At 42.3% G+C, this 27,447-nt stretch overlaps 1 protein-coding gene across 2 annotated transcripts in view; it reads right to left on the reverse strand.

The window, feature by feature from the left end:
• The window catches only part of SPIN1 (spindlin 1), a 76,149-nt gene that overhangs the window by 37,589 nt on the left and 11,113 nt on the right, over nt 1-27,447 (reverse strand). The window lies entirely within an intron of this gene.

Below are 27,447 nucleotides of genomic sequence, written 5' to 3' on the forward strand. Positions count from 1 at the left end.
GACGGAAGAACACCCCGTGATCCCGCTGCTCTGCACAAAGCGACCCCGAAGACTGAGGGACAGGTTACTCTGCACAACAACCAACGTCCCCGGCCTCTCAAACTAAACACGAAGAACCCGGCCTCCCGGCACTGCTTCCCGGGGCACACGTCAGGGCGGGTCACCGGGACCAACGGGTCACACCTGCTCTACTTGAACACAGCGCCAGGCCCACACCAAAGGAAGAGCTGCGGTGCGGGAAGGCGGCCCCCATCTTTCGGAATAATCCAGAAACGCGCTGTTCCAGATGCAGCTGATACTCCAACTGCCTAATCGCACCCTGACCCTGTGAGTCCAGAGAGGGGGCGCCTTGGTGCTGACGGGCGCCTGGCGTTGCTCTTCCCACAGCTGCCATGGAATGCTCTGGAAACTTCCCAGAACAAATCTCACTCTTTCTACCGGAAAGAGGAAAATTTAATTTGTTCCAAAAAAGGAAAAAAAAAAAAAAAAAACCTTTTTAAACATACCTTTAAGTTACTCTATTAAGTGGTTTTCTGTCAACAAGACAAAGCAAAGAATTTTTTTTTTTAATTTTAAATGTTGACATTGTAAAATCTTATTCCTAGGAGAATAGGGAATTATAAAAGTTTTTTTCAAGTAGTACAGAAAATGCTGTCATGGGCCATAAAAAGGCAGTCCTAGGTTTGGAGGCCCAACGGACGTGGCCACCACAAGGTGAAAGGGCCACACATGCCAGCCCCCGGGGCGCCATCCCTCACACAGCATTGCCAGAAACGCCGCCATCAGGCCTCATCCCCAGCTTACAGTGAACACAGGTGACATGGGAGCCACATGCAAGTATCCACAAGGCTAACAGGCCCCACTCCGCGGACATCCATGTACGGCTCCAGCCAGAGACTACAGGAGCCCCGAGTGCGCCGTCTTGGGGGGAAGCTACGCAACACTCAAGACAAGCGGAGAAATTCAAGGACACTGTGGCCTTACCGCTGGCCCCTCACACACACTTGTGAAGCTGAGGTGGTACACCCAAATATGGTCATTCTCAGGAAACATGGACATTTCTAGAGGCAGACTGCCAGAAGGCCTGCAAGTAAATCAAATGGTTCAGGAAAGAAAATGAAATACGTACCCATTCGAAAACTGCAAACTACTAATTCTTAAATCTAAATGAGGGGCGTACTAATGCTACTCTTGGAACTCTTGTTTCAATTTGAAGTTTTCCACAATAAAAAGTTGAGGAAGAAAAGATCCTGGATTTTCCTTTGCTAAATCCATCTTCACTCAACACCGCCAACTATCCAGGCTTGCAATTCCTCTAAACGATCTTTTAAATGTGTCATTAGGGGCGCCTGGGTGGCTCAGTGGGTTAAAGCCTCTGCCTTCGGCTCAGGTCATGATCCCAGGGTCCTGGGATCGAGCCCCATATCGGGCTCTCTGCTCAGCGGGGAGCCTGCTTCCTCCTCTCTCTCTGCCTGCCTCTCTGCCTACTTGTGATCTCTGTCTGTCAAATAAATAAATAAACAAAATCTTAAAAAAAAAATGTGTCATTAATTTAGTATTCAAACTTGGTATTCTCCTTCCATAATAATCTTAAAGGGAACAAGATTCTCACAAACAGTGTCACAGGAAAACACTGTCCGAAAGCACACGCTGTGCGTCACACGCTGCAGCCCATGCGGCTGCTCCAGGCCTCACGGCCACCAGGAGGCACATACAAGGATCACACCGCAACACGAAAGCTACAGCAGCCCGCACAGGACAGGCAGACGGCAAGGAGCACTGCTGAGAGAATGTCCTACGCTAACCGTAAACTTGGAGACTGTTTCCATAAAGGAAGAGAGCACCACAAAACTCAATGCCACTATATCCTATTTCAAGAAAGCGTAAGAAATGAGTGCTTCCACATTTCAGATATAAAAGAAGTAATAAACACAAAACAGAATTACATATCAAAGTATTTGCAGCCAGCTGTTATCATCAAACAGTGCTATTTATAAAAAGGAAATAAAGCTCCAAAACTGTTCAAGCAAAGATGTCAAGTCCCAAAGAGGTCTGGACCTCTGGACAGTTACCAGAGAAGTATATGAGAGCACTGATGGCCAAAATACGTCCAGTGTGAGCTGAAGCCTGGCCTGCCAAGAGCTGTCTGAAGGCTGTTGTCACAGATGATTCGACATGGGTGGGAGGAACACGTATGACCACAAACACATGAAAAACAATACACAGCTAAAATCTGAACATGACCTAAATACTAGATAACATTCTTAATTACAATATTATAGTTATAAGGAAAAATATCCCTACTGTAAAAAGTGTCATACTCCCTGCATTTTACTGCAAGCTTTCAAATGGCTAAACAAAAACATGTCAGTGCAGGAAGTATTAGTGAATGGATCTCAGTGGAGGGTATACGATAGAACTCACCTAGCTCCACATTTTCTGTGCATAGAAAATTTCATTTAAAAAGTCTCAGGGGGAAAAAAATAAATAATAAATAAACTCTCGGGGGAGGGGCGCCTGGGTGGCTCAGTGGGTTGAGCTGTCTAACTCAGTTTCAGCTTAGGTCATGATCTCTGGGTCCTGAGTCAAGTCCCTGTCTGGCTCTGAGCTGGGTGTGGAGCCTGCCTGGGATTCTCTCATATTCCCCCACCCGATGCCCCCACTCAACTGTGCACATGCACATGCACACTCTCTCTAAAATGAATAAATAAAATCTCATTTTAAAAAAAGTCTGGGGTAAAAAAGAGCAGAGGGAGGAGAAAAGGCAAGTTTGGACCTGGTGACAACACAGGTTTACTGTAAGTGCTCAAAGGTCTGTGACTTATTTTCTAAGATGTGAATTTTTAAAATGGATTTAAAAAAACAGTAAATGGGGCACCTGGGTGGCTCAGTCGGTTAAACGTCTGCCTTCGGCTCAGGTCATGATGCCAGAGTCCTGGGATCAAGCCCCGAATCAGGCTCCCTGCTCAGTGGGAAGCCTGCTTCTCCCTCTGCCTGCCACTCCCCCTGCTTGTGTTCTGTCAAATACAAAAATAAAATATTTTTGAAAATTTAAAAATAATTTTTTTTTTTTAATTAAAAAGCAAGGGGCGTCTGGGTGGCTCAGAGGGCTAAAGCCTCTGCCTTCAGCTTAGGTCATGATCTCAGGGTCCTGGGATTGAGCGCGGAATCAGGCTCTCTGCTCAGCAGGGAGCCTGCTTCCCTTCCTCTCTCTCTCCCTGCCTCTCTGCCTACTTGTAATCTCTGTCAAATAAATAAATAAATCTTTAAAAAATGTATTTTTAAATTAAAAAGCAAAATATTTGTAATTCCTAAATCTAGATGGGGAACATACAAATGTTCAACTGCCTATTTCAACTCTTTTGTATGCTTGGAATTTTTCACAATAAAAAGTTAAGAGAGAAAAAGAATCAGTGGTTTCACTTTGTAAATCTAGAAAGAAACCACTGGAGTACAGCTGAGAACCTTCCTAGGTTTACTGGAAATTTATCTCCTAGAATTTACCAGGAAGTCCAATGGAGGGCACCTGGGAGGCTCAGTCGGAGCCAGAGGTGGGGGGGAGCAGCTGACTCTTGATTTCAGCTCAGATCTCCAGATCCAGCGTCACAATGGGCTCCACACTCAGCACAGAGTCTGCCTGACGGCGCTCTCTCTCTCTCTCTCTCCCCCTCTGCCCCTTCCCCTGCTTGCTCGCATACTCTCTCTCTAAAATAAATAAATAAATATTCGCCGGGGGGGGGGGGGGGGAGAAAAGAAAAAAGAAGAGAAAAGAAAGTCCAATAGATCGCATCTAAAGACTTTACAAAGGCCTCTGGGGCAGGCTGTCCCTTTGGCTCAAACCTCAAAATTAAACTGAAGGGCTCAGTATGAATAAAATGTTGATTACCCAGTGTCTGGCTATAATACCAAGAGGATATCTGAAGGCCTCCAGAGCCCAAGTGCTCATGGATCGGTAGAAGCCAAATGACTGAACAGAGGGAATCCCTTCACATCTAAATACCATGTTCTAATACAGGAGCTCTCAAGCGGGGACAAAATGCACAGGTGCCACAAATCCGGACAGGGAAATCTCCGTCTTCATTCTCCTGACCTTCATCTCAAAGACAACACCTCCCTCCACCATGAATGCACACAACAATCCACTATACTACTAGACCCTCTGACCTCCTCAGTAGGAAGCAATCTTTCCATCCCGCTGCCTGTGTTGTAGATCTCAAAGTCACTTTTTAAGATCATCAACACTTTTAAATGATGTCACATGGCCTGCCACAGACCAGAGGGAACGAGAGCAGACCAGCTAGTGGGTCAGCAGTCCTCCAACTGTGAAAGCATCAGAACCAGTGATGCCGTAAGACAAGGAGCTGGGCCAGCCCTGGTCCAAATTCCAGGGAGAGTCCCTCTACATCCCTGGAGCTTCTGGAGTGACAGGTGTCTCTGTGATTCATGGTGGACCTGAGATGATTTGTGCTAACAAGATGTCTCAGAATGGGGCTGGTCACACCAGAAAGACCAATCACGGGACTGGAGGATTGAGGCACTGAGTCCCAAGACGGCAGCCCAACTGCTAGGGCTCAGCTCACCCTGATGGCCAGTGGTCCATCAACCTCGCTTCATGATGGAACCCCAGTAAAACTCTGGACACGGAGCTGAGGTGGGCTCCCTGGTCAGCAGCGCTCCAACTCCACATACAGCTACACAGCCACAAGCAAGGTAGGCAACGCTCCTGAATCCACCAACAGCACTACACGCTTCCATTTCAGACCCTCACAGACCTCACCCTGTGTCTGTTTCCTCTTACAGCTGGTCCTGATTTGGATCCTTTTCCGCAAGTAAACACACCTTCGATTCCAGACCACTGGAAGTCAAATGAACTGTTTTCCAGTGCATAAAAACACTATGTTCACACTACACTGTAGCCCAGTAAGTATAAAACAGCATTAAATCTAAAACCATAAATTAAATAAAATTAAATCTAAATCTAATAATAAATTAATAAAATATAATCATTAAATAAATAAAATCATTAAATCTGAAACAATAAAAAAAAATACCTTCTTTTGAAAAGTTTATAGCTAGAAACTAACCATTATCTGACCTTTCAGCAAGTCCTAATCACTGACGAGATCCCGTAACAAACAATGGAAACGTCTGCGACTCCGCAAGAAGTGCCAAAGCACGACGCCGGGACAGGCAGCGAGCACGTGCTACTGGGAAAGCAGCGCCGTCTGCGAAGAAGAGCGTCTGCAGAGCAGCACCGCGAGGCTCAGCAGCAGAGGGGCGCCTGTAGAGTGCTCTTATGAATTCTGCAAGATCTTCCAATAAATCATCAAATCTGAGAGGTCCATGGGAGCCTCAAACTTGGGGCTGGGGTCTGCAGCAAGCCGGCACTGTAAACACACACAGGTGTGCAAGGCTCCCCGGCCTTCCCTCCCACTGATGACCTGTCGACCGGGATGTGAAGGGAGAAAAGTCAAAGACCACCTCAATTTATTTCTGGATGAGCATCAAAAGCCATCATTCAAGGGCACCTGGGTGGCTCAGTGGATTAAAGCCTCTGCCTTCGGCTCAGGTCATGGTCCCAGGGTCATGGGATCGAGCCCCGCGTCGGGCTCTCTGCTCAGCAGGGAGCCTGCTTCCCCCTCTCTCTGCCTGCCTCTCTGCCTCCTTGTGATCTCTGTCAAATAAATAAATAAAATCTTTAAAAATTTAAAAAGCCATCATTTAAGTATCTTAAAATATAAAATTTAAATGATACTTATATTAATATCAAGTTGCATTTAACATATTAATAAAGAAGCCAATGTACCATTAAATTTAGTTTGTTTTACAACCTTAAATATAACTGATTTCTACCGTGATCCCTTCTACTTTATTTACTGTATTCAGAAACACTACAAGAAGGCATCCACAGGTTTCAGCAGACTGCCAAGAGGACCATAACCACTGGCCACAAGCAACTCTGAAACCTTCCCAGGCCACCTGCAGGCACCATGTAAAGAACACACAACTCCCGGGAGGGAGGGACTCTTCACTGAGAACACCCTCCTGAAAGCCAGAAAATCAAAATGAAATCTAAAAGAATACCCCAGGGGCGCCTGGGTGGCTCAGTAGGTTAAAGCCTCTGCCTTCGGCTCAGGTCATGATCCCAGGGTGCTGGGATGGAGTCCCGCATCGGGCTCTCTGCTCAGCAGGGAGCCTGCATCCCTCCCTCTCTCTGCCTACTTGTGATCTCTGTCAAATAAATAAATAAAGTCTTAAAAAAAAAAAAATACCCCAACAAGAGCTATCAGAAACCAAGATTTCTTACAGAAATGGCTACCTCCAGGTCAGGTACAGCACACACAGGAGGAGCCAGGAAGACATCCCCAGAAGGATGTCAGAAAGGGGGTTCTCTTAACCATTTTCTTAAGTTCCGTACATGACTGAAAACTTCCATGACAAGATCTAGAACATGCACACTTAGAAGGCATCGAAGGACGTAATGGGAGCACTCACAGGGGCAGGATCCAGGGAGGTAAACCCCACGCTCAGGTCACGGAGAGCAAGGGGTGGCTGAAAGGCAGACGGCTCTGCTAGGAGCTGAGGACCAGAGCCCCAGGGCTCTCGGGGAGCATCAGAGCAAGGAGAGGGCTGTGAACCCAGGCTGCTGTGTCCCTAACTTGGAGCTGCCCCACTCCCTCAGACGCCTGGCACAAGGAAGCGTAAATGCTCCCCAGGAATACCATCCCAGACTCCGCATTATTTCAAACAATTTTTAAAACGTAACGTACCGCATGAGCACACATCTGCACAAACTGGCCTACAGAGACAAAAATTTACAGAAACAACAAATAAGAATGAAAAAAGCAGGCCAGAGTTGCTAGGTATTTGCAGTTGCAAAACCGTACTTTAATGTATGCTGGGGGAAGAAATATGTAGAAATATAAATTAGTAAACGAAAAATAAAACCACTATCAGCATCATGCTCCAAAGGGTAAGACCTAACAGAGAAACTGGTAGAAAACTTTCGTTAAAATCAAGGTCGACAAAAAGCCTTGACGTTTCCCTGAGCAGACAGAACCAGTTCAGTCATGCAGGCAAAACTTCATTTAGCTCATTGTCCGAGACCAACTTGACCTGGGTCGTCCTCCCTTGTGCCTCTGGAAATGCAAGCAAAAGCTGGACTGCTTCCCAAGGCTGGTATGAGGCAACCACTGACCAGTTCCCTATCCCACGTAAGAACACTAGCACCATGACCAAACCTGGGAAGATGACACAGTCACCGACTTCTCCCAGAGGAGCTGCTTTATGACCCCGCACCGCCGAGCCTCTCTCCACGCTGAGTCAAGCGCTCCCAGTTTGCAAACTGGTTTCTGAGTGCCTGCGCGATAAACTTTTGCAGATTGTTATTTCACTGACCCACTGGTCTTACTTTGGCTATTTTGAGCCTTTGACACTTCACGGTGTCAAGAGTGGAATGCAAACAAGACTCCCAAGTGACTCTGGGGCCAGAGAAAACAGGTGCTGGTGCCCTCAGAGCCCATTGAGCTCCCCGCTTTCTCCCCAAACCTGCAATTTTAAGGTAAGTCTCTCTGGGTTCTGAGCCCTCCAACCTTCTTGTGCACACTGCCTTTCTGTCCCTGCTTTGCTCTCTGGTTTCCCTTTGTTGAAACTTCTGGTAAGTCACCCAACCTGTTCAAAGGGGGAGACACAGGGTTCCCGGTGATTTGCAACAACTATTAGAAACTAAGGCCCTCACAGTTAAGGTGTTTCAGGGAATCCAAAGGCGAAGAGGTCCTGGGACCAGGCTCTTGTGCCTTTCTCCAAGAAGAGGTCAACTTCTGGATAACCTGAAACTGTAATGACCGTTCTAGGGGAAGCTTTCTTTAGCTCAGTCCACCTTAAGGGGCACCTGGAGAAGAGGATCCCCAACCTCTCAGAGACCACAATGGAGTGCAGAAGCTTCTGAAGCACAAAAATGACTTCAAAAACAGCTCTAAAAGGATCCTTACAGCATGCAAATAAAAAAATTTTCAGTAAAATCCTTGGCCACCTGAGAAAGCAACCTTAACGTACTCCATGTGCCAAGAACCCTATTAGGAGCCAACTACTCTTGAGTTTTGTATCTGAGACATGACTAAAATTTTTTGAAACAGAAGCTGTAAGATCTCCGTGTCTATCTGCAGGTTCGTGATGCCTACGTACGTGTTGCAGATGTGATTAACTCCTCTGACCGCTATTGCCAGAATTAATTTTAAAAGGCTCTATTCACCTGGCTTAAAGAAAATCAGACATTTATATAAATTAAGTACACTCTCCGAAACACTGTACTAATCGAAACATTCTTCAAGTTCATTTAATCTGGGAAAATCTCTGATAAATAAAAGCTAGTTTGTTTCTTTGTTTAACAAAAACAGGCATGTCTTCAGAGTTACCAATAATGAACATGATGTAAACAGGAAACTCTCCTACCCAGGTTTATGGATCAAGTAAGTTCACAATGTCGCTAGGTTACAGAATGTATCAACAAGAAAACAGTTAAGATGATGATTAATTATTTAATGTCTAATCCAAGCCTCATTGTAAGAAATAGGCCATTTAAATAAATATAAATAAGAACAAAGTTTCTACTGTTAAACTAATGGTTGTTCACTGACTATTTAAATCATTTCCACATTAGATAAACATTAAAGGCTAAACCTGTTTATCTAATTCCTGACTTTTTAATTTTTATAGGGAAAAAATATTTGACTGTTAATAAATGTGCTTTATGTCAGACTGAAAAATTTTTTTTAAGATTTATTTATTTGATACTGAAAGAGAGAGAAAGCACGAAAGCACGAACAGGGGGAGGGGCAGAGGGAGACGCAGGTTCCCTGCTGAGCAGGGAGCCCCATGTGGGGCTTGATCCCAAGACCCTGAGATCCCGACCTGAGCTGAAGGGAGACGCTTAACCAACTGTGCCATCCAAACACCCCGAAAAAAATTTTATATGAAGCAGAATACTCTAGGAATTTTATTTTTTTTAAAGATTTTATTTATTTATTTGACAGAGATCACAAGCAGGCAGAGAGGCAGGCAGAGAGAGAGGAAGCAGGCTCCCTGCTGAGCAGAGAGCCCGATGCGGGGCTCGATCCCAGGACACTGAGATCATGACCCGAGCGGTAGGCAGAGGCTTTAACCCACCGAGCCACCCAGGCGCCCCTACACTAGTAATTTTAAAACATACATATCAGTTTGCTAATCTACTAGAGGATGCTAACATATGACAGACTGCTCACAACGCCCGCCTCCTGGTTTTCCCTGGAAAGTAAAGATCTGTTAAAGCTGGAAAAGGGGAATGCAAAGTGCACCAGAGAAAGAATGAGAACACTAGAGTAGTGGCACAAATTAATTCCACGCAACCATTCGCAGACAAGGCCTGAGGCAGCCAGGCTCCCTAGAGCTCCCTCCCACTGCAAACTACTTCACTCTAACTTCCTGTTTCTCAAGCTGTGTTTACAGACCCTTAGTGAGTTGTGATAAACATTTATTTAAATAGGAAATATAGGTGCACCTGGGTGGCTCAGTCAGTTGACCACCCAATTCTTGGTTTCAGCTCAGGTCATGATCTCAAGGTCCTAGGATCAAGCCCCAGGTCGGGTTCCACGCTCACCGCGGAGTCTGCTTGAGATTCTTTCTCCCTCCCTCTCTCCTCCCCTCTCTGCCCCTCCCCACACTCACACACGCTCTAAGATCTTTTAAAAAAGTAAATAGGAAATATACACATTATTTGTAGCTACCTATATACATAAATGGATAATGCCTATATTCAGTTTGTCCATAACTTATAAAGAATTTATTATACATTTATCTATGGATAAATAAAAGAATTTCAAAAAGTGCCAAGAGTGCATGCATGGCATACACTGAAAACAGGAAATACATGTCAGTTGATTAGGCTTTTATTTTAGTTATTTACATGGTTATATAAATATTTGTATAGTATGTGCTGGGCCAAAATATACATTGTATTTTTTGCTGTGGAATGATCCCACACGTTTGAAAGCCACTGCTTTGATACCACAGTATACTGAGCAACAAAAGGGTCTTCGCAGCCAGCTGGAAAGACCAATACAAGAACCACCTCTCTTTCCGTCCTGCACACACACAGTGACAGCCCTCCAAGACCACGCTGCGAGCATCCTCCAACAGGCTCACATGTTCTCGCCTTGTTTTGCAGGCAGGCAACAATCTGTATTTAAAAGAACTTCTCCTATTTCTTGTAACTACAATTCAGTCTTGAACACTGGGGCTGGGACTGCCAGCACTGTCAAGAAATCCACGTGTAACTTGTGACTCCCCAACACCTTAACCAGTAATCGCAACTGTTGACTGGAAGCCTTGCCTATCATGAAAACAGTTGGTTAATACATTCTGTATGTTACAGGTATCATATGCTGTATTCTCACAATCAAGTAAGCTAGTGGGAAAAGTCCTTAAGAAAATACATTTTTATAGTATCGTCCTGTATGATTTACTGAAAAACACCCGCCCGTGAGGGGGCCCGTGCAGTCCACAGTCCTTGTTTAGGAGCCAACTGAACTTGCACGGCTGCGAGTGCCGGGGCAGCTCACTGGTAGTCACGGCTCAGCTGTCAGTTTAGAGGCTGCTGACCCACCTTCCTCATCTTGGTTCTCCCTCTGCTGAGGGAGACAGTCCTCACCTGCTCCTGTTCCCACCTGTCCTATCACGCCCACTCCAGCAGATCAACATCAGGAGAAGCCTCCAGACAGTTTCATACTGTCATCGCTAAAAGGCACTTGGCTCATGTAAACTATGTACCAGGAATTTACACTCATTCCGTGTAATACAAACACTCCTGTTATCCCCTAACAGTGAACCCACGATTACTCTCTAACAACTGCCTTGCCGATTTATTTTCTAGGTAGAGTCTTGAGTTTCATAAATTGTGAGCATCTGAACTGATAAGGTTGCAACTGTCAGCAAAAAGTATTTATCTGTTTACTTATCTTTGTGATTTTCATTCCTTAACCCTCATTACCTGCTTCCCCCATCTGCCTGCCCCCCTGTCCTCTGGTGACCAGCACTGTGTTCTCTGTGGTAAGAGTCTGTTTCTTGGTTTGCATGTGTGTGTTTATGTGTCTTTTTCCCCTTTGCTTAACTTCTACATATTAGTGAATTCTTATGGTGTTTATCTTTCTCTAACTTATTTCACTTAGCATAATACCCTCTAGCTCCATCCACATCATTGCAAATGGGAAGATTTCATTCTTTTATGAATGAATAATATTCCATAGTATATATATACACCACACCTTCTTTTTCATTCACCTACTGATAAACGCTTGGGCTGCTTCCATCAACTGGCTACTGCTGATAATGCTGCAGTAAACACTGGGATGCATGCACCCCTTTGGATTAGTACTTTTGTATTCTTCAGGTAAATACCCCATAGTGCAACTGCTGGATCGTAAGACAGTTCTAGTTTTGAGGAACTTCCATGCTGTTCTCTAGAGTAGCTGAACCAGCTTGCACTCCCACCAACAGTGAGAGGATGCCCCTTTCTTCACATCCTCACCAACACTTCTTGTTGCCTTTCTTATTTTAATCATTCTGACTGGTGTGAGGAGATACCTCACTGTAGTTCTGACTGCATGTCCTTGATGATGAGTGATACTGGGCATCTTTTCATGTCTGCAGAACACGTGGATGTCTTCTTAGGGGAAATGTGGTTCTTGTCTTCTAACCAATTTTTAATCGGATTATTTGTTACTTTGGTTACTTTCTATCAGTTCTTTATGTATTTTGGATACTAATCCTTTACTCGATGTGTCATTTGCAAACATCTTCTCCCACTCCATAAGCTGCTGTTTTCTTTTATTGACGGTTTCCTTTACCGTGCAGAAGCTTTTTATGTTGGTGTAGTTTACTTTTGCTTTTGTTTCCATTGCCGCCAGAGACTTATCTAGAAAAATACTGCTAAGGCTGCTGTCAGAAAGATCACTGCCTATATTCTCTTCAAAGATTTTTATTGTTTCAGATCTCACCTTCAGGTCTCTAATCCATTCTGAGTTTGTTTATCTGTATGGTGAAAGAAAGTGATCTAGTTTTATTCTTTTCCATGTTGCTGTCCACTTGTCCAAACGCCATTTGTTGAGAAGACTGTATATCCCACTGTATATTCACTCCTCTTTTGTCAAAAATTAATTGACCAAGGGCGCCTGGGTGGCTCAGTGGGTTAAGCCTCTGCTTCAGCCCAGGTCATGATCCCGGAGTCCTGGGATGGAGTCCCACATCAGGCTCTCTGCTCAGCAGGGAGCCTGCATTCCCCACCCCCCGCCTGCCTCTGCCTACTTGTATCTCTCCCTCTGTCAAATAAATAAATAAAATCTTTTAAAAAAATTAGTTGACCATATAATTGTAGATTTCTGGATTTTCTGTTCTATTCCATTGAACTATGCATCTATTTTTCTATCCGTATCCTACGACTTTAATTACTATCACTTTGTAACATAACTTGAACTCTAGAATTATGGCAGTTCCAGATTTCTCTTTTTCAAGACTGCTTTGGCAATTTGAGGTCTTCTGTGGTTCCACGAGAATTTTAGGATTGTATGCTCTAGTTCTGGGAAAAACGTTGTTGATATTTTGATAGAGAATGCACTGAAACTGACAGAATCCTTTGGGTACTAGACATTTTCAAAATACTTGTTCTTCCAATTCATGAGTATGGAATACCTTTCCATTTCTTTTTTTGTGTCACCTTTCATTTCTTTCACCCAAGCTTTATACTTTTTTTAGTAAAGATCTTTCACTTCTTAGATTAAGTCTATTCCCATTTTATTGGTTTTGATGCAAATATAAATGGGATTGTTTTCTTAATTTCACTTTCCTCTGCTTCACTATTGTTGTAGAGAAATACAACAGCTTTCTGTACATTGATTTTATATCCTGCGACTTTACTGAACTCATTTATCAGTTCCAGTATTTTCAGTGGAGTCTTACGGTTTCCTATATACAGTATCATACATATACAATCACATATATAGTGATCCCATATATAGTGATTTACAGTCACCTACAAACAGTGAGAGTTTTACTTCTTCCTCACCAATCTTTTCTTTTCTCTGTATAAAACTGTTATGATTAGTACATCCAGTACTATGGTGAATACAAGTGTTGACCAAGGAGACATCCTTGTCTTTTTCCTGACCTTAGGGGAAAGGCTCTCAGTTTTTCCCCATTAAATATGATGTTCAATAAGGGCTTTTCTCATACAGCCTTTATTTTGTTGAGGTATGTTCCCTGCTCTGCTTTGTTGACAGATTTTATCATGAATGGATGTTGTACTTGTCAAATGCTTTTTCTGCATCTACTGAAAATATTTTTATTCTCTCTTACCAATGTGATGTATCATAATGACTGCTTTGTGCATACTGAACCACCCTTGCAACCCAGGAATAAATCCCACTTGATTATGGGGAATAATTCTTTAACATATTGCTGGGATACAGGTTTTGTTTTTCGTTGTTTGTTTGTTTTTTAGATTTATTTTTGCCAGAGAGGGAGGAGAGAAAGGGTGAGCATGAGCAGGGGGCAGGGCAGAGGGAGAAGCAGATTCTCCATGGACCAGGGAGCCCAAGGTGGGACTCGATCCCAGAACCCTGGCCTCATGACCTGAGCAGACAATCAACTGAGCCATCCAGGCACCCAGTTTGCTAATGTTTGAGAATTTCTGCATCTTTATTCATGAGAGACATTGGCCTGTAGTTCCTTTCTTTTTCTTCCAGTTCTACTATCAGGGTGATAATGGCTATATAAAATTTGAAGGTTTTCCTTCCCTTTTTCTTTTTTTAATAGTTTGAAAATAGGTATTAATTCTTCTTTTTAAGTTTGGTAGAATTCACCTGTGAAATTCTCTGGTCCTGGACTTTTGTTTGTTGGGAGATTTTTTATTACCGACTCAATCTCCTTGCTGGTAATCAGTCTGTTCAAATTTTCAGTTTCTTCCTGTTTCAGTTTTCTTAAGTTATAGGTTTCTAGGAATTTCTACTCATCTCTTCTAAGCTGTCCCAATTTGTTGGTATTTGATTTTTCCTAATATTGTTACAACTATCTGTACTTTTGAGGTGTTGATTGTTACGTCTCCTCTCCAATAATGATTTTTACTTGGGTCTCACTTTTTTTTTTTTTTAAGATTTTCTTTATTCATTTGAGAGAGAGTGAGAGAGAGAGAGCATGAGAGGGGAGGAGGTCACAAGGAGAAGATGACTCCCCATGGAGCTGGGAGCCTGATGCGGGACTCAATCCTGGGACTCCGAGATCATGACCTGAGGCTGAACGCAGTCGCTCAACCAACTGAGCCACCCAGGCACCCGACTCTTCTTTTTTTAATGAACCTTGCTAGGTTTATCAATTTTGCTGACTATTCCAAAGAACCAGCCGTTGGTTTCACAGATCTGTTCTACTGGGTTTTTTTTAGTTTCTATTTATCATTTATTTCTGTTCGAATCATTATTTCCTTCCACTTGCTAGGTTTGGGTTTTGTTCTTTTTCTAGTTCCTTTATGTATAAGGTTAGATTGTTTGAGATTTTTCTTGCTTCATGAGGTAGGCCTGTATTGCTATGAACTTCCCTCTTAAAACAACTTTTGCTACATCCCAAAGATTTTGGAACACTGTATTTACACATTCATTTCTTTCCATGTAATTTGTTCTTTCTTTTGGATTTCTCGGTTGACCCATTGTTTAGTAGCAGGTTGTCTGACCTCGATGTAATTGTGTTCTTTCCGAATTTTTTTTCTTGTGGGTGATTTCTAGTTTCATAGCATTGTGGTCAGAAAAGATGCATGGTATGACTTCAATTTGAGTCTGAGACTTGTTTTGTGGCAGAGTGTGCCATCTATTCTGAAGAATATTCCATGTTGCACTTGAAGACAATGTGTATTCTGCTTTAGGATGGAATGTTCTAAATATATCTACTAAATCCATCTGGTCCAGTGTGTCATTCAAAGCTACTGTTTTATTTGGAATGATCTGTCCATTAATGTAAGCAGGGTGCTAAAGTCCCCTACTATTACTATATTACTATAAATTAGTTCCTTTACATGTTATTAACTTTTATTTATTTATTATTTATTTTATTTATTTTGGTGCTTTCATGTTGGGTACATAAGTATTTACAGTTGTTATAGCCTCTTTAGTACTATGTAGGGTCCCTCTTTGTCTCTTATTACAGTCTTTAAAGTTTATTTGGTCAGATACCAGTATTGCTACCTGGCTTTTTTCTGACATCTACCTGCATGATAAATGTTCCTCCATCCCCTCACTTTCAATCTGCAGGTGTCTTTAGGTCTGAAACGAGTCTCTTGTAGGCAGCATGTAGATGGGTTTATTCTTTTTTTAATCTACTCTGTCACCCGTGTCTTTTGATAAAACATTTAGTTCACTTACATTTACGATTACTAATGGTATGTAATTACCGACTTCTTTAACTTACTTTGTGGTTCCTTCTGCAGATTTTCTCTGATCTTTTCTTCTCTTGCTCTCACGGACTGCTGGCTTCCTTTAGTAATACACTTGGATTCTTATCTCTTTCATCTTCACTTATCTATGACTGGTTTTAGATCTGTGGTTACCACTACATTTCTAAGTCACATCTGCATATAGCAGTCTATATTAATTTGATGGTCACGTAAGTTTAAACCCATTCTTGACTCCTGTCCCACCATTTTAAATATACAGTGTCATATTTTACATCCTTTTATTTACAGATCTTTTTATTTTTATAAAAATACTCATGCTTTTGGTTTTTTCTTCTTTTCATAGTCTCCCTCATCTCTCCTTTCCACTCAGTCCTCTCTGATTATGTCTTGCAGGGCTGGCTAGGTGGTCATGAACTCCTTCAGTTTTTGTCAGGGAAACTCTCTATCCCTCCTACTCTGCATGACAGTCTTGCTGGAGAGAATATTCTTGGCTGCAAATGTTTCTCTTTCAGCCCTTGACTATAACGCGCCAGTTCCCTTCTAGCTTGCAAACTTTTTGTTTTTAAGATCTTATTTATTTATTTGACAAAGACACAGCAAGAAAGGAAACACAAGCAGAGGGAATGGGAGAGGGAGAAGCAGGCTTCCTGCCAAGCAGAGAGCCCAATGCGGGGCTCGATCCCAGGACCCTGGGATCATGACCTGAGCCGAAGGCAGATGTTGAACAACTGAGCCACCCAGGAGTCCCACTTGCAAATTTTCTGCTGAAAAATCTACTTTATGCCTTATGCAGTTTCCTTGCACTTAGCTATCACCTTCTACCACTTTTAAATGTTTTTCTTTATTTTTACTTTTTGCCACTATGCGTCTTGGTGTGCACTTCCTTGCTTTCCGTTCTCCAGGGGATCTCTGTACCTCCTGGATCTAGAGGGTTTCCTTCCCCAGACTCAGTGAGTTATTGGCTATTATTTCTTCAAATATATTTTCTGCCCCCTTACCTATCTCTTCTATGACCCCAAAACGCAAATGTTATTACCCTGATGCGGTCACAGAGTTCCCAAACACTATTCTCAGTCTGCATAATTTCCTCTGCTCTCCTTTGCTCAGCTTCGTTAGTTTCCTTTACTCTGTCTTCCAGGTCATTAATTTCTTCCTCCCCTTCCTAGCCTATTTATTCCACCAAATGTATTTTTAATTTCATTTATTTGGTTCTTGATCTGACTACTTCTTTTTCTATGTGTCCAAAGTCTCACTGATGTCCTCCACTCTTCTCTCAAGTCCAGTGACTATATGATCATTCCTGTAAATTCCCTATCAAGTATATTACTTCTACCCATTTCACTTTGGTCTCTTGCTGTGGTTTGATCCTGTTCCTTCATCTGAAAAGAGTTTCTTGATCTCATTTTGTCTGACCTTCTATGTCTATTTCTATGTCTTAAGAAAGTCACTTACTTCTTCTCTTTTTGATAATAGCCTGGTGAAGAAGTCCTATAGTGGCCTGCAGTCCACTGTCCCATTCCTCAGGTCCTGGCACTTCAGGGAGTGTCTCCTATGCGTGTTGTGTGTGCTCTGCTACTAAGTCTTGGGAGCTTTTTTCCCTCAATCCTGCCGTCTGCAGTGGCACACTCTGCCTATTTTTTGCAGTGTTTGGTCCCCAGCAGAGTGGGGTGCATTTTAACAATGAGCGTGGTGGTGACATCTGCACCCAAACTGACATCCTGCACAATGTGCGGGTCAGGAGATACGGTGTTGGCCACGTCTGTCTTGGTTTTCTGGGTGAGAGGCCCATAGCGCTGGGACTGAAGGGAGCACGGCTGGGAAGGGCAGATCCACCAAAGTGGGGGGGGGGCAGGTTCCAGAGGAGGGTGTGGAGTGCAGGTGTAAGCAAGTTAGGAGTGTCAGTGCCACACTGGCTCCCAAAGGTTGCCTTTTTACCATGCTGGCGTCAGCAGAGGGACATGATGCCGGCTCCTTTGTTCTGGGGTAGGGGGTAGGTTCCCCTCCCTAAGATCAGTCCCCGTGAGCCATACTTCAAGATGAGCAAATCACTCTCCCAGCTGCCACCAGTGTTCTTCAAACTGCTAGTTCTATGCTGCATCTGCTCAGCTGCCGCTGGTCATGCCAGCTCTTTAAAGGCGGGAGAGCAAGTTACTAATGTCCTTTCCCAGGTTCTGAGCTGAGCCTGCTGATTTTTAAAATTCCAGGCTTTAAGTCCTGCTGATTACAAAAACTCACAAATTCAGGCCCTCCTGCTTTCAAAGGCAAATGTTACAAGGATTCATCCTCCCTGTATTTCTAGTCTCCTTGGTATGAAAGTCTGTTTACTGCCCTTCTCCTACCACCAGCTCCCCCCCCCCACCTCAAATGGCCACAGTCTGTTTTGCTCCCAGACCACATCTTCACCCCTCCCACCTCTCCGATAGGGGCATTTTCACGACCTTTAGTGCTGGAGTTTGTTCTGCCAGTCTTCAGGCCATTTTCTCAGTTATTCAGGCTGTAGTGTTATCTAGTTGTATCCATTGGACAAGGGAGCTTAAGGCCCTCCCACTCTGCCATCCTGCCAGCAAACCAACAAAAAAGTATTTTGTTTTACACAAATATGTACTACTAGAAGTAATGATGAAAGAAAACGTATACAAGAAGTAGGAGGTACAGTTTCCGTCAAAGAAAAAAGAGATATGAAGAATGGAGATGCATTTCTGTTGAAGGAAAGAAATAATTTCATCCTTAAGTAAAATAATTATCCCAGAATAAGGAAAAAAAAAAAGAAAGAAAAAAAAACTAAATAGGTGTAGAAAAAGTTGTAGAAGGTTTGTGGAAAAAGGAATCTTAAGAAAGATATTTTGTGGGCACCTGGGTGGCTCAGTGGGTTAAGCCTCTGCCTTTGGCACAGGTCATGATCTCAGGTTCCTGGGATCAAGTCCCGCATCGGGCTCTCTGCTCAGCAGGGAGCCTGCTTCCCCCTCTCTTTCTGCCTGCCTCTCTGCCTACTTGTGATCTCTGTCAAATAAATAAATAAAATCTTAAAAAAAAAAAAAAAGATGTTTTGTGTGTGGTCAAGCTAAGATCAGGATGAACTTATTTAAGTTAAAAGAAAAAAAACAATTTTAATTTCAAAAGTACCCTGGTACAAGATTAGAATTCGGCTTTCTGTTGAATGGACAAGCTTCTTTTCAGACTACCTGTCTGCTCTTAATAAGAAATTATAAACAAAGATTTTTCTACACCTTTAATATAGTAACTTACAAGAATAATTTCCTGTGTCCCACATTGTCTTTAACAGGTCTTTCACTAAGTCTTCTCTACTGAAAGAGCTAAATTTTCTGCAGGTTTTTTTTTACATGTACTTACCACTGAAATCTTTTCACTTTGGTTGAACAGATAACAAAGTATCGCTTCACAAAAAACTACAGTCCTATCTGATCAAACGTTCTAAAGCTTTTGACTTCTTTTTGTAAAGGGGGCAATGGCAGGCAGAGGTAGAGGGAGAAGCCGACTCCCTGCTAATAAGCAAAGAGCCCGATGCAGGCCCTGATCCCAGAACCCTGGGATCATGACTGAGCCAAATGCAGATGCTTACCCGACTGAGCCACCCAGACTTTTTTTTTTTTTCTTTCTTTCTTAAAAAAAAAAAAAAAAAAAAAAAAGACATTAACAATCTTTTGCTGGTGGAGGGTCTTGCCTCAGTGTTGATGGCTATTAATCCATCAGAGTATTGGTGGCTGAAGGCTAGGTGACTGTGGTCATTTCTGAAAATAAGACAACCATCAAGTTTGTCACATGGACTGACTCATCTTTTGGGAAAAATTTCTCTGTAGCATGTGATGCTGTATAGTAGCATTTTACCCACAGAACTTCTTTCAAAACTGGAGTCCATCCTCTCCAACCCTGCTGCTGTGTTATAGCTACGTTCATGTGATATTCTAAATCCTTTGCTGTCATTTCTGCAGTCTTCACAGCATCTTCACCGGGTGTAGATTCCATCTCAAGAAGCTACTTTCTTTGCTCAACCGTAAGAAGCAAGTCCTCATCTGTTCAAGTCTGATCACGGGATTTTAGCAGTTTCCCGTCTTCAGGCCACACTTCTGATCCCGCTTCTCCTGCTGTTTCCCCCACATCTGCAGTGACTTCCTCCATGGAGTCTTGAACCCCTCAAAGCCACCCATGAGTGCTGGAATGAACTTCTTCCAAATTCCTGTTGACGCCGACATTGTGGCCATGAATCACAAATGTATTTTATGGCATCTAGAAAAATGAATTCTTTCCAGAAGTTTTCAGCTGACTTTGCCCAGACCCATCAGGGGCATCACTACCTATGGCAGCTATAACCTTACAAAAGGTATTTCTTCAATAATACTTCAAAGTCGAAATGACTCCTTAATCCACGGGCTGCAGGACAGATGCTGTGTTACCAGCATGAAGACCGTAATCTCACTGCACATCTCCATCAAAACTTGTGGGTGACGTGGTACGCAGTCAACAAGCAGTCATTTGTTTTTTGAAAGGAGACTTTTTTCCCCTGACAGTAGGTCTTAACAGTAGATTTAATATACACCACAGACCATGCTGTACACAGACGTGCTATCTCCAGGCTTTGTTGTTCCATTTCTAGAGCACAAGAAGAGTAGATCGAGCTTACTACGCAAGACCCCTAAGATTTTCAGAACGGCGAACGACCGCCGGCTTCGGCAGCGCACTAGCCCCTAGCAAGACAGTCAGTGTCCTCTGAAGCTTCGAAGCCACGCACCGGACTTCTCTCCAGCGAGCGAAGTCCTAGATAACACCACTTCAAGGCTGGTTCGTCTACACTAAAAATGCTGTTGAATGGAGGCGTGGGCACTGATTCTCTCAGCCACACCTTCAGCGGCACTTGCTGTAGCATCTACATCGCCACCTCCTGCTTCGCCTTGCGCTCCCATGTCCGAGCAACAGCTTCTTTCCCGAGCCGCATGAACCCACCTCTGCTAGCTTCAAACTTCTCTTCTGCAGCTTCCTTTCCCCGTCCAGCCTTCTCAGAACTGAAGTCAGGACCTGTCTCTGGGTGAAACTCACTGCATGGAGTGCTGCAGCGGCTCCGATCATCTATCCAAACCCAACTTCCTCCACATCAGCGGTAAAGCTGCTTCACTTTCCTGTCGTCCGTGTGCTCCCCGGAGCAGCACTCTGAATTTCTTGAGAAACTTTCTCTGCAATCACAGCTTGGTTAACTGGTGCAAGAGGCCTCGATTTCAGCCCATCTCAGCTTTGAACACGCCTTCCTCACTAAAGCTCAATCATATCTAGCTTCAGATTGAAAGTGAGAGCCATGTGGCTCTTCCTTCCAGCTGAACATGCAGAGATTACTACAGGGTTATTAGTTAGCCTAATTTCAATATTGTTGTGTCTCAGGGGATGGCAAGAGACGGGGGAAGAGCCAGACAGTGGAACAGGCAGAACATACAAAACATTTTATCGATGAGGCTGACTGCCTTATTTGGGCATGGTCTGTAGTGCCCCAAAACAATTACAAGAGCAAAATCAAAGATCAATGGTCGAAGATCACCACAGCAAGTACCACATTAATGAAGACGTACAAACTATTGTGAGGATTATCAAAATGTGACACAGAGACACAAAGCAAGCAAATACTGCTTAAAAAAATGGCACCAGGGCACCGAGTTGTCTCAATGAGAACATGCAACGCCAGACCTGGGGTTGTGGGCTCGGGCCTCACAGTGGGTACAGAAAATACTTTTTTTTTTCTTTAAAGATTTTATTTATTTATTTGACAGACAGAAATCACAAGTAGGCAGAGACACAGGCAGAGAGAAAGAGAGGAGGAAGGAGGCTCCCCGCTGAGCAGAGAGCCCGATGCAGGGCTCCATCCCAGGACCCTGAGATCATGACCTGAGCCGAAGGCAGAGGCTTAACCCACTGAGCCACCCAGGCGCCCCAGAATATACTTTTAAAAATAAAATCTTTTAAACAAATAAAAAGAAAATGGCGCCAACAGACTCAACAAAGGATTGTCACAATCTTCAATTTGTAAAAAAAGAACAAAAACAATACTGAATCCACAAAGCACAATAAAGTGAAGTGCAATAAAACAGATGTGGTAAGCCTTATCAAATAAGAAGTAATACTAGCCCTTCTTTACACTGTACCTCCGTGAATATACTGTAAGTATGACAGAAATTATATGAAAATCTTAAGAATCTGAAATGTTCTGGCATACACTGTTTAAGTAGTAATTCCAGCTACTGTCTTACAATACTGCCTAATACAAAAACAACCAAACCCTCCTGCCAAATACATTATACTAATGTCTCATCTGACCTTTAACAACCATCACCAAATTTTAAGTCTTTTGTCACAATTACTGTTTTACTCTGATGCCTTTACAAAACTATGCCTGCAAAAATGCTTCATCTTCAAGGAGATTCACAGAAAAGCCCCTGAGACAAGTACTCTAGAATAAAGATTTCTGAAACTCTTAAAATTGTAAAACTGAACTGGGGTAAGAATTTCCAAAACTCTGATGCAGAAACTGGTGAATTCATAAAACTGCTAACAAAAGACAAAGAATTAATTACAGAAGACTGAATAAGCTGATAAAGATGATCATGATTTTTATGACTTCATTTAAAACACTGCTGGCTGTTTAATGTTTTGTTTTCCTGATTTAAAGGACCCCTTTTTCTCCTCTCCTTTAAGCTATCTATGACTTAACAGTATTTTAGTAACATTTTTATAACAAAAGTTGTCAACGTAAAAAAAAAAAAAAACTGTCAATGTATATACTTTTGCATAAGTTCAATAAGAATGTGTTCTTCCGGGTTGCACAGGTGGCTCAGTCTGTTAAGCATCTGCCTTCAGCTCAGGTCAGGATCTCAGGGTCGTAGGATCGAGTCCTGTATCGGGCTCCCTGCTGGACAAGGGAGACTGCTTCTCCCTCTCCTCTTCTCCCAGCTCATGCACACTCTCTCTCTCAAATAAAATCTTAAAAAAAAAAGAAAAGAAAAAAACGGTTCTCCCTATAACAGGAAACAATTAGACAAGTCCTTGGCTAGGCTTTTTAGCCGAAAGAGACTTTTAAAGTTCAATCCAAGATTCCTTATGAAAAGTTCCAGCAAAGTAGATTTAAAAAGAGCCTTAATGGTCAAAACACTTCTTCTTGCAATTAGATAAATAATCAAGACAAGCTTATCAAAACCTAACTTAATCTGTAAGATTAGGCTTAGTTCTTATTTTTTTTCTTAGTTCTTATTTTTAATAGAAATGGAAATAATATAAGGAGAAAAATTATATCAAATAATACACCTTTATGGATATCAGATTACAGTCTGTTGTTTCCTACCAATGAAGCGGACTGGTTCCAGAATTCTAGTTTCCTCTAATATTTGGCTAGAACTCTCTAACATTTCCAATTTCCTCCCACCATCTGGACACAGAATCACCAAGAAACTAAAACGGACTCTTAAAGCCATGTACGCTAAGGCTGGACAACCGGACAGAAACTTGAGAGGAACCACACTGCTCACGTGCAGCTTCCACACCTACTGCTATGGGACTGCTCAGAAAGCACACCAGGGACATTCTTGCTGCCAACCAGGAAAACCCGTCAGGTTGCCACTGTCTGCCTTCACTGAACCTAAAGAGGCTCAGAACCGCACACTCAGAACCCTCAGCTTGCTGCTCATCAAGTTCACAAAACAGAATTTTATAATTTGCTGCAACTACTAACCTTTGTTTTTCTTTTGTTTCCACAGGAATGCCTCTCATTAAATTACCTGATGGATCTCAGCTTACAGAGGCCTAATTTACATGGAAGCCCACCCACACCACCACCTTCTGAAATACAACATCCTCTCATTCATCCTGTCCTACGTATTTTGAACATAAGTGTTTGCTTATACATCGTGTTCTGCTCTACATAGTCACTTAAAAAAATGTAAACTGACTTAGGAAAAACGTGAATCTGATTATAACCCATTTGATTTATTTGCTTAGTTAAATCTTAGCTCCTGGGAATCCTGGCTCTGAGAAATTTTTCAGTCTTTGGCTATTGTTTTTCTCATAGTCATCTCATTAACCTGTCTAGTGCACTGTAATCTCTCAAAGGTTTTAAGTGCCTATCAGCAGCCACTCAAGACGACAAACGCCACCCATCAGGATAAAGAACTCAATGATATCAACAACTCCATGAACTGACAAGGACAGGGACCACATGGACCTCCAGCCTGATGATCAACTAATGCAAACAGCAAATGTGTTTACTCTTGGGCCTGACTCCCATCAGCGGTGTAACCAAGAATACCATCAGAGCGGTTGGTCATACTCTCAGCCTGCTCAGTGAATGCCCAAAAGGGGGTAATCTGTCAAAATCAAGGACAGGCAGAGATCAGCCTTGAAGATTCCCTGAGCAGACAGAACCAGTTTAGTCATGCAGGCAAAGCTTCATTCAGCTTACCTGGCAAGGCTAACTTGATCTGGACCATCCCTTTCTTGTGCCTCTGCAAACCACAAGCAAAACTTGAACTGTTTCCCAAGGCTGATATGAGGTAACTGCTGATTAATTCCATGTCATTTAGGAAAATTCTAATATTGTAACCAATCACTGTGTAAATTAGACAGTCACTGCCTTCTCACAATATAAGCTTCTTTATAACAATATACCCCTAACCCTCATTCCATGTTCTGATTTCAGTGCTCCTGGTTTGCAAACACATGTCTGGAGGGTGCACAACAAACTTTTACTAATTATTACTTCCATTATTCATTGGTTTTACTCTGGCTATTTTGAACCTTTGACAATATCACAGAACACGATTTTCCAGAAATAAAAAAAAGCACAATAAATTTAATGAATGACATTAACAGTAGGCTAACCTTGTTAAAAATTAGTGAACAAAGAGAAATTAGAAGAAAATATTCAGAATGAAGCATGAAGAGGATAAGAAACTGGGTTAATATGCTTTAAATGGATTCTGAAAAGGAGGTATTAGGCAAGTGCCTACAAACTTTTTTTGTAGTGCCTACACTACAAAAGACGGTGCCTACAAACTTTTCAAAAGAACGAAAAGAACTTCAGTACAGACTTAATTACACCTGCAAAAACAAAATATACATAAAAATATATATCTAGACACATCATAGTAAAACTGCTGAGAACCAAAGACACACACAAGAAAAACATAAAGGCAGAGAAATCAGAGGGGGAGATGAACCGTAAGAGACTATGGACCCCGGGAAACAAACTGAAGGCCTCGTGGGGGGGTGGGGGGATGGGATAACAGGGTGATGGGTATTAAGGAGGGCACGTGTTGTGAGGAGCACTGGGTGTTATACACAACTAACAAATCACTAAACACTACATCAAAACTAATCATGTACTACAGTGGCTAACTGAATAATAAAAAATAAAAATTAATTTTAAAAAAAAGAAAACCCAGCCGCCTGGGTGGCTCAGTCAGTTAAACATCTGCCTTCAGTTCAGGTCATGATCCCAGGATCCTGGGTTTGAGCCCCACATCGGGCTCCTTGCTTAGCTGGGAGCCTGCTTCTCCCTCTCCTTCTGCCTGTGCTCTTGCTCTCCGTCAAATATATAAATAACATCTTAAAAAAAAAAAAAAAAAAAGACAGGAGTGACAGCTTCCTTCTCATAAAGAGAATAGAAACCAAACATGTAATTCAGGAACTTCTTTGAACACCTTAGAAGAAAACCAACAAGTTAGACAATTCAATACACATCAAAATTATGCCTTGGGAAAAAAATCAATTTGTGAAATTTTTAGCTAACATAATCAAAGAATTCACTTTTAGCAGTCATAACAATGGGTGAGAAAAATAAAACTGTGTTCTCCAGGGAGGACAATGTTCAGAGATGGAGGACTGGAATTACAGCAATGAATGAAAAACAATGAAAAGGATAAATCTAAATGGTTATTGATTATACAAATTAATAATGTCTTAAGATAAAACAGATACAGAATTAAAGGTACCCAACAGTGGCATATAAGTGAAAATGAGATAAATGGAGTTTAAGGAAGAGAGAGAAATAACAAAATACTACATTTTGAGAAATCAAAGACAGCAGGTGTTTTTAAAAACTTCCAGGTTAGCCAACAAAAAAAAATAAATAAATAAAAACTAAAAAATCCAAAGAAAAACAAAAAAGGAGAGAAAAAAGTACATTAAGCAAGTATAATAAAGAGAAAATACTTAAGATAAAATTTAAACCCAACTATGTCATTGATTTTGTTAAGTGTCAACAGACCAAAGGTTCCAAATGTAAGAAATATTGTCAGGCTAGATTGTTTAAATTCCAACTATACATTATTGACAACAGACTCATTCAAAATACAAGTACACAGAAAGTATGAAAATAAAGGGCAAAAAAATGCATACAGTACACATATTAACCAGAGAAAAGATAGTGCAACTACATTAATATTCAGCTAAATAAACTTTATCCTAACAATACTTTTGCCTTAAAGGGGAACACTTAATAGTGTTTTAAAAACTCAACTAATGGGTGCCTGGGTGGCTCAGTTGGTTAAGCAACTGCCTTTGGCTTGGGTCATGATCCTGGAGTCCTGGGATTGAGTCCCACATCAGGCTTCCTGCTCGGCAGGGAGTCTGCTTCTCCCACTGACCTCTCTCATTCTCTCTCTCTCTCTCTCAAATAAATAAATAAAATCTTAAAAAAAAAAAAAACCTCAACTGATGAGGAAGACATACAACTCTAAATATGTATGCACCTAACAATATATCCTCAAACTATATAAAGCAAAAACTATCAAAACTAAGGAGGAACAGATAAATGCAAGAACATAATATTAATACATTTCTGTTGCTAAGCAATACAACCAGTAGACTAAAAGGAAAAGCTAATAAGGATGTTAAATTCAACATGACTAACCAAGCTGAACTAACATATAGGCACTGCCTCCAACAAATTGAGAAGCACATTCTTTCCAAGCACACACTGGATATTTACAAAAACTGATCACATGCTGGGCTATAAAGCAAGCTTCAAAAATTTCATAAGCTTTTAAATAGTGTTCTGACCACAAGAGAATTAAGATAGAAATATAGAAAGAGGAGCGCCTGCGTGGCTTAGTAGGTTAAGTGTCTGCCTTCAGCTCATGTCATGATCCCAGAGTCCCAGGATCGAGCTTCCCATCAGGCTCCCTGCTCAGCAGGGCATCTGTTTCTCCCTCTCCCCTTCACCACGCTCACATGCTCTCCCGCCTCCAATAAATAAATTAAATCCTTATATATATGCAGAACAGAAAGGATTCTAAGAACAGTGAGACCACTGTGTATGACAACTATAATGGTGGATACATACCACATATTTATCAAAACTCATAGAATATACACCATCAACAGTAAATACTAACAAAAAACTATGGACTTAGAATGGTGATGATGTGTCAACAAAGGTTCAGTGATTGTAACAAACGTACAATCTGGTGCAGGATGTTGACAATGGGGGAGGCTGGGCAGGCGGAGGTGGTCAGGGAATAGGGAGATACAGGTGAACTCTAATTTCTGCTCAATTTTGCTGTGAACTTAAAACTGCTCTTAAAAGGGGCACCTGGGTGGCTCAGTGGGTTAAAGCCTCTGCCTTCAGCTCAGGTCATGATCCTGGGGTCCTGGGATTGAGCCCCAAATCGGGCTCTCCGCTCAGCGGGAAGCCCTCTTCCCCCACCCCCCAGCCTGCCTCTGCCTACTTGCAATCCCTGTCTGTCAAATAAATAAATAAAATCTTTAAAAAAAAAATGCTCTTAAAAATAGTCTTTTGGGGGCGCCTGGGTGTCTCAGTGGGTTAAGCCTCTGCCTTCGGCTCAGGTCATGATCTCAGGGTCCAGGGATCGAGCCTCACATCAGGCTCTCTGCTCAGCAGGGAGCCTGCTTCCCCCCCCCTCTCTCTGCCTGCCTCTCTGCCTACCTGTGATCTCTCTCTGTCAAATAAATAAATACAGTCCTTTAAAAAA

Source organism: Lontra canadensis, unplaced genomic scaffold (genome assembly GCF_010015895.1).
Source record: "Lontra canadensis isolate GAN:19392208 unplaced genomic scaffold, GSC_riverotter_1.0 scaffold31, whole genome shotgun sequence".
Taxonomy (NCBI): Eukaryota; Metazoa; Chordata; class Mammalia; order Carnivora; family Mustelidae; genus Lontra; species Lontra canadensis.